Source organism: Dysidea avara, chromosome 10, assembly GCF_963678975.1.
Source record: "Dysidea avara chromosome 10, odDysAvar1.4, whole genome shotgun sequence".
Lineage (NCBI taxonomy): Eukaryota > Metazoa > Porifera > Demospongiae > Dictyoceratida > Dysideidae > Dysidea > Dysidea avara.
This window is the reverse complement of record NC_089281.1, coordinates 18,519,304-18,531,846: the sequence shown is the minus strand read 5'-3', so window position 1 is coordinate 18,531,846 and position 12,543 is coordinate 18,519,304. Positions and strand designations below refer to the sequence as shown.

At 36.6% G+C, this 12,543-nt stretch overlaps 1 protein-coding gene across 2 annotated transcripts in view; it reads left to right on the top strand.

The window, feature by feature from the left end:
* The window catches only part of LOC136236553 (UBX domain-containing protein 4-like), a 198,568-nt gene that overhangs the window by 72,273 nt on the left and 113,752 nt on the right, over positions 1-12,543 (top strand). The gene's annotated exons all lie outside the window — the stretch shown is intronic.

The window sequence follows — 12,543 nt, the reverse complement described above, 5'->3', positions numbered from 1 at the left end:
AAATTGCATAACTGAGTGTCTAATTTTCAAAAATTTCCTGTGGGGGTATCCCCAGACCCCCCTAGAATGCTCGTGCTTCGCACTTCGCAGAGCAACAGCTCCTCTCTCATTGGCATGTATACAGTAGCAATTTCAACATTATAGTCAATGGCCTGCACCAACTCAATTTTCCCTCCTCTGGCCCTGTCTTCATATATCTGGGGTGAGGTACATGTAGTCTGGTCTATTATGTCAAAATTTTACCAAAAACGTTTTGACATAGTACTAGTGGATCAAAGTACCAAACTTGGTACAGTGACTCCTTAGGATGTATAAAATGATTTCAGAAGGGGTGCCACCGTAACCTCACCCTACACCCCTTTGTAAGACAACCAATTTTGACAATCTGCGAAATTACATCCCATCATATTTACTATAATATGATTGAATAACTTTTTTTTTCCTAAACAGATTACAAAGGTAAAAAAAATAGCTTATATTTGTGAGTGAGTAATCCATGACACCCCATAAAAGTTTCACTGAAATATCAGGCTTAAACCAAAAAAAATTACTGTTAGTTTAGCGAAAATTAAAATCACTAAAATTTAACCACAGTCATTCATAAAGATTCTTCACAATATATTATTAGCTTATTGCTTATTTTTTATCAAAAACAATCTCCATGTTTCCACTGCACTGGCTAAGTACTGTACTGTACATAAAACACCTGTTTACTGAATATTTTACTTCCTGGGGTTGCAAACAGGCTCAATTAACCTTATAGCCAGAATTAATAAGGCTTTAACACACTGGTCACCGCTTGGAGAATCTCTGCCAGTTAATCTGTTTTATGCTGTCTTTATTTCCATATGTGTATCTCTTTATGTACAGTAGCTAACCATAGTTAGCTAGCTATCAATAAATGAATACAAGCATATAATTATATGTATTTTATTGTTTTACTGCTCTTTTTTTTACTGTTTTAATACTTTAAGTGCAGGCAAGGCCTGCATTAAAGATCTGTGGGCAACATGTGTCCACAGCCTACAGTCACATGAACTTATAAATATTAAAATTTATAGTTATGTTCGTAGTCAAGACAGTTGGTCAGGATGTGGGATGGTCATTGCAGGAGAGGAAGTCTGGTTGGATGTTACTTTGTTCATTAGTACATTACATATGATCCATTAGACTTATCTACTAGGTAGTCTTCTTTGCTATGCAGCTAGCTACATTGAGAAAATGTAATTCTGTAGATTTAATGGTTGCTATAAATATACTCAAATTTGAGATCATTCACAAATACTGTGTAGCAGTGCTAGAATTATAGTATCAAAATATTGTGCTGTCAAAATGTCTGGACAGTCACCAATGACCTGTCATTAAGTGTGGTTGTCCAGTCACATTCAAAATGTACTTTAGCATGCTATTCTAGGGAGGTCTGGGGGCATACCCCCCACCCCCAGGAAAATTTTAAAAAATACAACTTCTGAGATCACATCTGCAAGCATTTTGAAAGGGTAAGTTTAATCTGTGATTTATTTCTACCATGGGGTCAAGTTGGAGTTGGAATCAAGGGAGGTCTAGAAGCAGCCAGTCATTCCTTTCGCTATCATTTGGACTGCCACAAAGACAACCCTGATACGTGTGCTGTTAAAATTGATATGCATTATGCCTTCAATGAAATACAAACACGTGCATTTCCTTTGCCAAGTCAAGCATCACTTTCCTGGAATCTACTGTTGGATGAGATGGTGTTATCAGCATCCTTCTAGTCTGCAGTTGGGTCCCCTGGCTTTTCATTGCAGCAGAGGTCCAAGGTGATCCTAGTTCTGATTAAGACTTCTGAGCCTTTCATTATATGGAGCATTCTTGAGCTTGAAGGTTACTCGTCTCTGTACGTAATTGTTCTAGCAGATGTATGTCACCAACCTGGTAAGGGTTCCAAATCACTGAGGCAGAATCTAGATGAGGATGAATTAAACTGGTATACAATGTTCGAAGCATGGTACAGTCCATGCAGACACTCAAATAATCTCTTTAAAATTCCAGTAATATAATAAGTATTGGCCTTATGAATGATATTCAAAATATGCTTACAAAACTACAAGTCTGGAGTAAAAAAAACACCCAAATCTTTTCTACCATAATATGTAACTGGGCCTGCAAAAATAGGGAATGTGAACACATGATTTTTGCCTAATTTTTCAAAATTTCATCACCTGTAGCAATTTTCAGCTCTTAGTAAACAGTTAATTGGCTTTATGATGAAGGTAAAATTATAGTGCATTCCAGAATTGAGATCATACGACCTGTTGTGTGAAGAGGTGTAGTCTGTGCCCACATGCCCTATTTTTTCAGGCCTGGTCACATATGTCTGTGCAATAGGAGCAACGTTAACTCTATCCCTGGTAGTCATTGTGTACTTGTAAATGTCTAGGGGAGTGGCCTATAGACATAACGTAACATTTCTGATAGTTAAACATCCCCCATTCCAAGGAAGAAGGTTATCTATATCTTGCTGCAAAATTAGATGGCCATCAAAAACTTCTAATAGGGTGATATAATTTTGTATCATCAGCAAACAAAGACAGTATACTTAACACAACATCAGGAAGGTCATTAACAAATATAATGAAGAGAATAGATCACAATACACTACCCTGCAGGCTGCGGCATACTACTAGTAATATTTATCCATTCTGAATAAGACCCCCGAATATTGATTTCTGTTGGCTAGAAAGTGATCTATCCAATCCACTAACTTTCCTTTCAAACTATAACAATTCAATTTAGATAGTAATGTAATGTGAGGAACTCAATCAAAAGCTTTTATAAAATCTAAATAAATTACATCAACTGATCATAACCCACTTGATTTCATAACCCCAGTCCAGTCTTCCATCACATTCAGCAATTGAGTGACACAAGAATATTGAGGCCGAAATCCATGCTGGCTTGTACTAAATAAGTTGTTATTTGCAAAGTGTGTCATTATTGTGTTGACTTTAATGATTGATTCCAACATTTTACATACATACAATAGACATTAAACTGACTGAGTGATAATTTGTGGGAAGAGATGTAGATCCTTCTTGAAAATTAGTGTCACATCATGATCAGCTTATTTCCATGGGGTGAGTAGTCAACTTCATTTCCTCCAGTGACTTCTTAATTAAACAGCAAGTACAACGACCCAAGTATATTATTATAGATAATTATTAGTATAGACTTCTTGACATTGATTATGGAACTGTGCTATATAGTTTAAGACAGAAAAAGTTGGATAATAACACACAAACTTTATACTGAATATTATTATATAAGTGTACTTGAATTTAGTTACTGGGCAGGCAGCAAAAGCTGAATGATTTGTCCAGGGGACCAGCGTCCATCCCAAAACTTACATTATACACACAATTGTTTACATAATCTAAGTAATAGTTGTAACGCACCCATAAGGTTTGTATCTGATTTGTAAACACTTCACCCTCGGGCCGTAAACATGACACCCGAGGGCTGCAGGCTCAAGGGTGGAGTGTTTACAAATCAGATACAAACCGAATGGGTGTGTTCTAACTGATTTGTGGTATGGGGCATACGCAGATCATGATGCCCATTTGTAACACAGAAGGAGCAAGAACACAAGGCTAATATTGGCTAGCGCTGAGCGCTGTTTACAAAGAGTGATTTTACTCACTATTATTACTGTCTTGAGGTCATTTAGATTTTGATGTAAAAAGGCACTTAATCCCATGGGGCTCCCATGGGAAGATTTAACGTGAGCAGTCCCATGGGTCACTCATGGGAAGAAATAACGTCACTATACCCTTGGGTCACTCGTGGGGAGATTTTACGTACTTTACACTCACGTAAAATGCTGGTAGAAGGTAGGAGGTCCAATTGAGAGCCTTACTCCTGGGAAGATTTTACATAATTTTGCAAATCACGTGATACTAATGTTAGGTCGAGGGGTCGCCAACGTCTTGGGACTCCCGTACACTATCTGAGAAATCCAATTATAAATACATATAAATACATGAAATATTTATTGAAATAATAGAGAAATACGTTTGAAATACTTAAATATTGGGACTCTCGTACACAATTTAGTAGTATGCGTGGGCGTTAGCGACCCCCGTGTTACGTGATGCGAACTAATCACGTGAGCATTGTTAAACAATAGTGTTGATATGTGTTCTCTGTGAAGATCAAGATCTACATGGATTGTACTACTGCTCTGCTTTGGAAATCCTCTTTGCTTCACGCAACCCAGTAACTCTGTGTATGCTGAGCCATTGTCTGCTGGTATCATTCTCGGCTGGGAATAGCTATTCTAGTTACTGTAGTGGCTGCAGTATACTTACATACAATTCCCTTAGTCGTGCGAGGATAAGCTAGCTACTATTGTATTACTTCACTGCAACTACAACTAGCTATTTTGAGATTGTACACTACTTTCTGCCTGACAGAAGCATGTTGAGCAGCCACAAATAAGTAGCGGAAATCATGATGAAACAAACCCCTCCAGACCAATACTTCTTTGGATCACTTTTTATTGCATTCATTTTTATGAACTTGAGGTACGTGTTAAGTTATAATTTTTGCATCTACTTACATAATTATGTCATGTAATACTGACCATGCATTCTGGTTGAATACATTGATTGGTATACCTGGAGCATGACCTAGCCCATAGCTTCCATACATTCTTATCAAGATTCACTTGAGAGCCTTACTCCTGGGAAGATATTTGTTACAAATATCTATGTAGCTTGTCATGTAACAAACATGTAATTGTATAGCTGGAGCATAGCAGCTCAATTTTGTCCAAATCATAGTTATCACACATTTTTACAAGTGCTGAGTATGGATCCAACTCAAAATTTGTCACATTTTACACAAGTGACACATTTTTACATAAGTGCTAAATCAGTGGCGTAGCTAAGGTGGGTACTGGTAGGGAACAGGTCCAACCAATCATTTCCAGTGCCCTACCAACTCAGGTACTCACCGTACATAGCTAACTCATAGTTTAAGCATACTTTTCTTATGCTGACAGAGGGTTGAGATTTGAAGAAAGCTTTTTACACTCCCTAAAAACCAAGCAGATATTTTTGATTTAGCATAATGCTTTGTGGATATTGATTTGGTGAAGGATGATATTTCATGTTGTAGATGTGATCAGAACTTGACATTTCATGCATTTACTGAGCTATACAAGTTAGCATAAACAGTTCTGTCTTTAACACATATAACACTACCAGTTATATTTAATTGTATCCAATATGTACAGGCAAAAATCAGTTAGTGTCCTATAAGAGTATGCTGTGAAAAGGATTTGTACAATGCTTATGGTACGTATGTTCCTTTCCTTGTGTATATTATATAGCTAACAATTAATGATATCCTATATTGCCACTTGTACTTAGATATGTACAGTAAGTGGGGATTAACTGACATGTACTAAGGGCAACCACCCACAAGATGCTCAGTATTGTGTGACAACAATGGTTGAATTTGGGATGGACAATTAGTGGTGGAGAAGACAATTACAGTTCCCTTCCCCCTCTATTGGCTATGCTACTGTTCCTTGTAACTTATGTTGAGTTAGACTTTGGTTTCATTAGTGCTAAAGTAGTTTCACTACAGCAACAATCTGAATAAAAGTCTTTCAAGCAACAGTTAACAGGCTTGCACAAACATACAAAATACCTACTGTGTTGACTTCAATGGTACGAATCTTATTTAAAACGTTGCATAACTGCATAACAAGTCATGATACTGTGTTTTGTAGAGTAACAAGAAAGCTGGATGATAATTTATTAATATAGTCCATCCAATGGTCATCATCTAGTACTTTCCTCTTTTGATGTGTGGCTGCCTTGAAATGATGTATTGCTATTGTATGATGTTGTATATAGCAGAACAAAACAATTATGGTGAATTAAATCTATTTTGTGTACGTATTTCTTCTGCAGATGTGTGTATCAATGAGAGGCAATTCTTTTACATGCATGGTCCCACCTCTGAGTTATTGGTTTGCAATCTTAAATCGACAGCAAATGTTTCAAGTAGTATGAAACAATTAGCAGAGCAAGAATGGGGAATTCATAGCAGCCAAATTACTCTTACTCATGACGGCAAGAAGATAAGAGATGATCAAAATGCCTCATTATTTTTACATGATTCAAACATAATATATGTGTCAATCAAACAATGCTTATCTGGTGGTGCTAAAGAGTGCGAAATTTGTGGAGAGATGGCTCAATACAATTGTGATGAATGTAAGCAAGAATTTTGTGGTGATTGCTGTTCAACAGTGCAGCAACACAAAAAAAACAAAGATCACAAACCCTGCAAAATTCTGCCTAATAGTATGCATAGTTAGTGGCTATGTTTCATGTAGCGAAAGAAGTTGATGGAATGGGAAGTGGTGGCTAGCTATAGGTACATCTTTTCCATCAAAATATGCATGGCGATGCACGCATACACTTGCTTTCACCAAAATGTTTAAAAATGCAAAGTGGATCATCCCAATTTCCAGCTACTGAAACCCTTTTGGGAATAGTGAGAGATTTGTCATATGCTGAAATAAATGGATAAAAAGGAGCGTTGGAGAAGATTCAGCCATGCAATTACTGAAAGGTTGCAAGGTGCATTGGATCAGATCCTGGCACCATGTACGTGACAGAGTTGTTCATAGCATGCAAAAGGTTAAAGAAAAGCAAATATTCAACAAAATTACGTATACAGCCATTACACACTGCGATGGCCCTAGTGCACTAGAATACTTTACAGTATTGTGCTCGCAATCATCTGTAAAAACTCTACTTACTGTTATAAAAAAATTGTCATTGAAAGAGGTGGAATTTCTGGACAAAAACTGCAATTGGACTGCTGCTAAGAAATAGGTTGAATGGTGGATCAGGCTCCAACACTTCAAAATGCTACATAAAGATCATGCTGACATGGATATTAATACTTGGAAGAAATGTGCATCACCAGCCAATGCTGTTGAATGGAAGATTAGAGATTGCAAAACTACTCCACAATTGTGTTACTTCTTGCATTATTTAATCTATACAAAATGGATAAAACCATTTGTACTAAATATGCATGTTGTTGCAAAGCAGAGACATTCAGAGTCCTACAATGACCAAAAGTGAGGCTAAAAAGCAAGAGACTGCAGCCAAAAGGGTACAATGATATCAGCAGGAAGCAGAATGCACCAGTCCACCAGATAAGCAAGATGACTTTACCACAACTAAGAAAAGGTCTGTGTATAGCTTCAGTAGTGGGCCAATTTATACTTTACGGGGCTTTTATTGTTATAATAGACTTTAGGTAGTGGCTGCTTTTGCTTTGAGTGTGTCTCAGTCCTTGGCCTGATGACTCGATGAGTCTTGATATGCTGTATTGCTTGATTTAAAAATATTTGCAGAGTTGCATATTATTATTATATTGCTATTTGTCTTATGCACAGATCTAAATCTTTGGTTTCCATGGACCACAAAGTAGCTTGTCAAGGCATGTATATCATAAAGTATGTTTATGCATGTATATATATCTCAGATCATGCGTGGACTTGTAGTGTTCAATGTACATAGTTTGACATGGTAACTACAGTATAATTTACATAATTATGTGAGTTGTATTGGAATATAACTTGAGTAGTGAGGTCAAGAGGGTAATGCTGCACAGGCAAAGCTGCAGTCTCAACCATGAGTACTCTACAGTATCTTTTGTACAGTATCACTAAATGGTACTTTAACTGGTATATAGTATTATATTTTTTAAATGACGTCTTCAATGTAAAAAGGTAAAGGTAAGCATGTTAAATAGTGTAAAGGAAGAAAATATTTAGCTTTGTTCTTCAATGTGTTAAATGTTAGGTTTATACATGATGTTTTTCAAAAGAATGCTATATTTTGTAGAAAATAAACCTCAGTCAGTGCCTTTGATCCTCCCATGCAAAATACTTTATAACAGTTAGCCATTATTATTCAAACTTACAATACTGGAAGTTTGAGGCTTTCTGGCCAAAACATCACTCCCAAAACCCGCCTCACAAATATACCTGCATGGTGCCTTGGCAGTATTGGTTACGTATAGTCAAGCCCAAAGGCCTTCAGTGCAACCTGAAACAATTCCAAGCGTAAGCTATAGCTAGCCACCAACTATTGGCACCATTTTGTCTAGCAGTTGTAATTCTTTTTTGGAATGATGTATTATATGAACTTCCAGTTTGCACTTTTCAATAGAGCTGTCTGTTAAAATTTGATGTCTCTTAACACACCAAATTTTAATAGCTCATGTGAGTGATCATCATGTTGTGAGTGAAATTGCAAAGCGTATCATGTGCCAACTATCGGAATGAGGTATGTATTATTGGCATTCTGTACTTCAGTGATTGACCATGGCCAATTATCGGCAGATTTTGCAAATTCGTCCATAACTTTCTGGTGCCTTGTTGGTTCATTGTGATAGTTTTGTGAGATATACAGTCCTTGGATAACTCTGTTTCACACAAGTTTTACAAAGATGCGGCCAGCCATTTGAGAGAAATTCAGATAAGAATCAAAACATACTGGTTTCCAATGCAAAACTGTTTTACGTAACTTCATATATTCCATAGTCTGTATAATTTACAAGTGCCAATAATTGGTACCTTCCGATAATTGGTGACTTACGCTAAGTTGATATGAATTTTTTATCCAGTACTGACTAACTGACTGATGCCTTCAATCAAGTAACTTGATAACAGTTAAGGCTAGAAGCTTGCACTGTTAAACACCTTTGGCATACCACAGTACCTATATACAATGTATGCGCACATCATGGATTACGTCCGATTTCACTGACAGTGCAAAATGTCAGTTTGTTAGCACATACAATTTCTTCTATGCTGATTATCATGTTTATCTTGAACAAAATGCTATGTATTTCCATATAGTGGCCAGATTTACTCCAAAGGTTTTTCATTTACTGCAAAGGTATTTTTTTGTATCTGTAAGGCTGTGTAATGGTAGAAGAGGGCATATCAGTTTGCGTACATTTTATACAATAATTTTTATGTTTTGTACAACTTAATCAGTTATGTCTTATGCAATTTAAATGATACATGGCTAGTTATGTACATGCATGTTTCACACAAAACATAGCAGTGCATTGTGGCAGGTGGTTTTATCCGTGAACTCATGGGCTATCATTTAAATTTACAGCAGTCGACATGCCAGAGAAAGGGCTTCAGCCCAGATCCAGTCAAATATTGCATAATTCTCAATATTGTATAATATAATGCATGTACATTTTGATAATTAATTATACATCACATGCATATAGCTCACAGAATGATAACGTCATCTACAACCCACCTGATTTAAGTTTGATGGGGAAAAGCATTAAAATGAAGTTTTCTATAAAAGGAGAAGTGGAAAGTGGTACAAAGGGACAGTAACTTCATATGATGGGAAGTATGGTGTATACTTTCCTTGTGACAAACAGACTGTTTTTATTTTACCTGATGATAGATTGCAGTAACTAAGAAGTGGCAGGGGTAGATCCAGACTTTTTAAAAGGGGGTTCCACTCTGGAATTGCAACTTCAGCATAGTCATGAGTTGGAGACCAAAAAAAAAGTCCATTGCCTGCTACCCCTCACCAGCTAGCTATATTTATAACTACATAGATAGCTAGCTTGCTACACTGCTCCTCTAAAGAATACTGTGTCTGCTCTATTAGAGTAGCAAGAGACTTCCAAAAACCATTCCATGGAACCCTTTGAACCCCCCCCCCCTGAGTGGGGAAGTGTAGTATGTACTTTCCTTGTGACCAACATACTGTTTTCATTTTACCTGATGATCCTGACATAGATTGCAGTAACTAAGTCGTGGGGAAGTGTAGTGTATACTTTCTTGTGACATAAACAGATTGTTTTATGTTAAATACCCGGTGATCCTGACATACTGAGACATCATTAATATAGCTGCATGCAAAGCTTATATATTCAAAATAATTTCCAGCTCATTCACATGTGATCATGTTGCATCACATGACCTTTGTATCACGAGATTTGCAACATGAGGATTTCCGAACCACAGCAGTACCAGGGTAGTAAAATCCTTGATCTCCACAACACACATCACAATACTATTGTTTAAGGGTGCTCTGTACAGTTCACGTCATGTATGGCTCCCATGAAATTACCATAACTCACAAATGGTTTGGGCAAATATACTGTACTTTCTTAATGGATATAAGCTAACACTAGAGCACACTTTATTCCAAACCCAACTGCTAATTTGCTGTAGAATGCGAGTTATTATTTTCCCTTTAAACTAGAGCTAGTCTTACAGTTCACACACTAGAGCCTTGACACTTTCATGATACACTATACAAAACAGTACAAACTAATGGTTTTATTTTTGTATTTTAGCTTCTTAATCATCAGATACTCAACTTCCGGTTTGACACTGCCACCAATCTTTCTTTTCACTTCCATGCTATTTGTCACCTGAAGTTGCTATCAACAAACAGCACACACACTCTTTTTTAGCAAAATTACTACAGTAACTCATCCAAAATTTTCATGCCTTTTGAGTTAAAAATGACAGACTAGTTCTATTTCAAACATAAGAGTGTAGAATAGCAAGGGGCGTACCTGTTGCCTAACACAGGTGCTATAAATTCAGTAATAATTATAAGCTACCAGTGAAATTTGGGATAAATTTTACTGCTGCTACTGGGACTTTTATATGGGCAGTGAAACAGGTATGATATTAGATTCAATAATTCTGATAGGGAGATTTATCAATCACAGAATATTGTTTGTATGAATTTGAATTACTTTTGTTGATGATCAAGGAGGGTAAAAATAGTGCATCTCCTATAGTATAAAAGTCTAGATCTTGCAGTAGTGGTGTTACCGAATGGAATCTTCAGAGCTGTAAGCAGGTTAAAAATAGATTTATAAAAGGTTGTCAGTCTTGCAATTCTTCTTAAGTGTACATGTATGGAAACTAGCAACAGTCACTGCCATTCATAAGAAAGGTGATACAAATTTTCCTAGCAATTATCGCCCAATCAGCCTTACTTCAATATTTTGCAGAATGCTTGAATCAATGATTAAAAATAGGATAATGTCTTACTGCCAAGCAAATGACTTTTTTTGCAATGAGCAACATGGATTTCATAGTAGGAGATCTTGTGAGGTGCAACTATTAACTGTTATGGAACACTGGACTAGGTGTATCGATGATGGAACTAGTGCTGATGTTGTGTACCTAGATTTCCAAAAAGCTTTTGATAAGGTTCCCCACAGACGTTTGTTGACTAAGTTAGAAGCATATGGTGTTAATGGCTTGGTACTTCATCGGATTAAAGCTTTTTTATCAAACAGGAAGCAATGAGTAGTTGTTCGTGGAGCACTCTCCGAGTGGTCTATTGTCACTAGTGGTGTCCCGCAGGGCAGTGTGCTCGGTCCCATCTTATTTATTATAATTGTGTCAACGACCTACCTGACTGTATACAGAGCTATTTGGGTATCGTTGCTGACGACACAAAACTTTATCGCCCCATCTGCTCATCTGAAGATTATTCCATTCTGCAAGAAGACATTGATTCCGCTTTGCAATGGTGTGACACATGGCTATCGTTTCTTAACCTTCCTAAATGTCACTACAGTACAATTGGATATTCTTCATCAAACACATAGTATTATTTCTCGTCCGAAAATGAAGCAAATATGATCTCCATGGTTGTGGAGGAAAAAGATCTGGGTGTAGTATTTGATAATGATTTGAAGTTTACATCTCATGTTAATCAAATTGTAATGAAAGCTAGCAGGGTATTGGGAATTATTAAATGTATTCCAGGGATGCCACACAATAAGATTATTATACGTTACTCTTGTTCACCCAATTTTGGACTATGCATCAACTGTCTGGAACCCTCATCTTATGAAAAACATCCGTAAATTAGAAGCAGTTCAAAGAAGAGCCACAAAACTTATACCCTCCTTCTATAATTTGACATACTCTGAAAGACTCCAAGAACTCAATCTACCCAGCTTACTTTACCGTTGAACCAGAATGGATCTGATTATGACTTACAAAATCCTGAACAATTTAGTATCTGTGGACAAAGACTATTTTTTACTGTTAATACCAACCCCACCTGATCAAATGGACTCAAACTTTACAAAAATCACTTCAACACTGCTATTAGGTCATAGTTGTCACAGAGAAACGTCAATGATTAGAACACCTTACCTCACGAAATTGTATCTGCACCTAATGTACTGATCTTTAAGACTAAATTAGATGTATTTTTATATGACCACCGGTTTAATTTTATTTAGATGTATTTGAGATTGGTTTTTATAAGACTTTGTCTACCTTGTACCAATTAACAAATAATAATAATATACATCGATTTGCACAACTATACATACATCAAACATACAGATATACATGCATCTATTATTCATGCATGTTGACACATGATTATAAGTTTTGTATTAAAGTTTAATCATTTGTAACCAGATAACTTGAAAACCATGAGC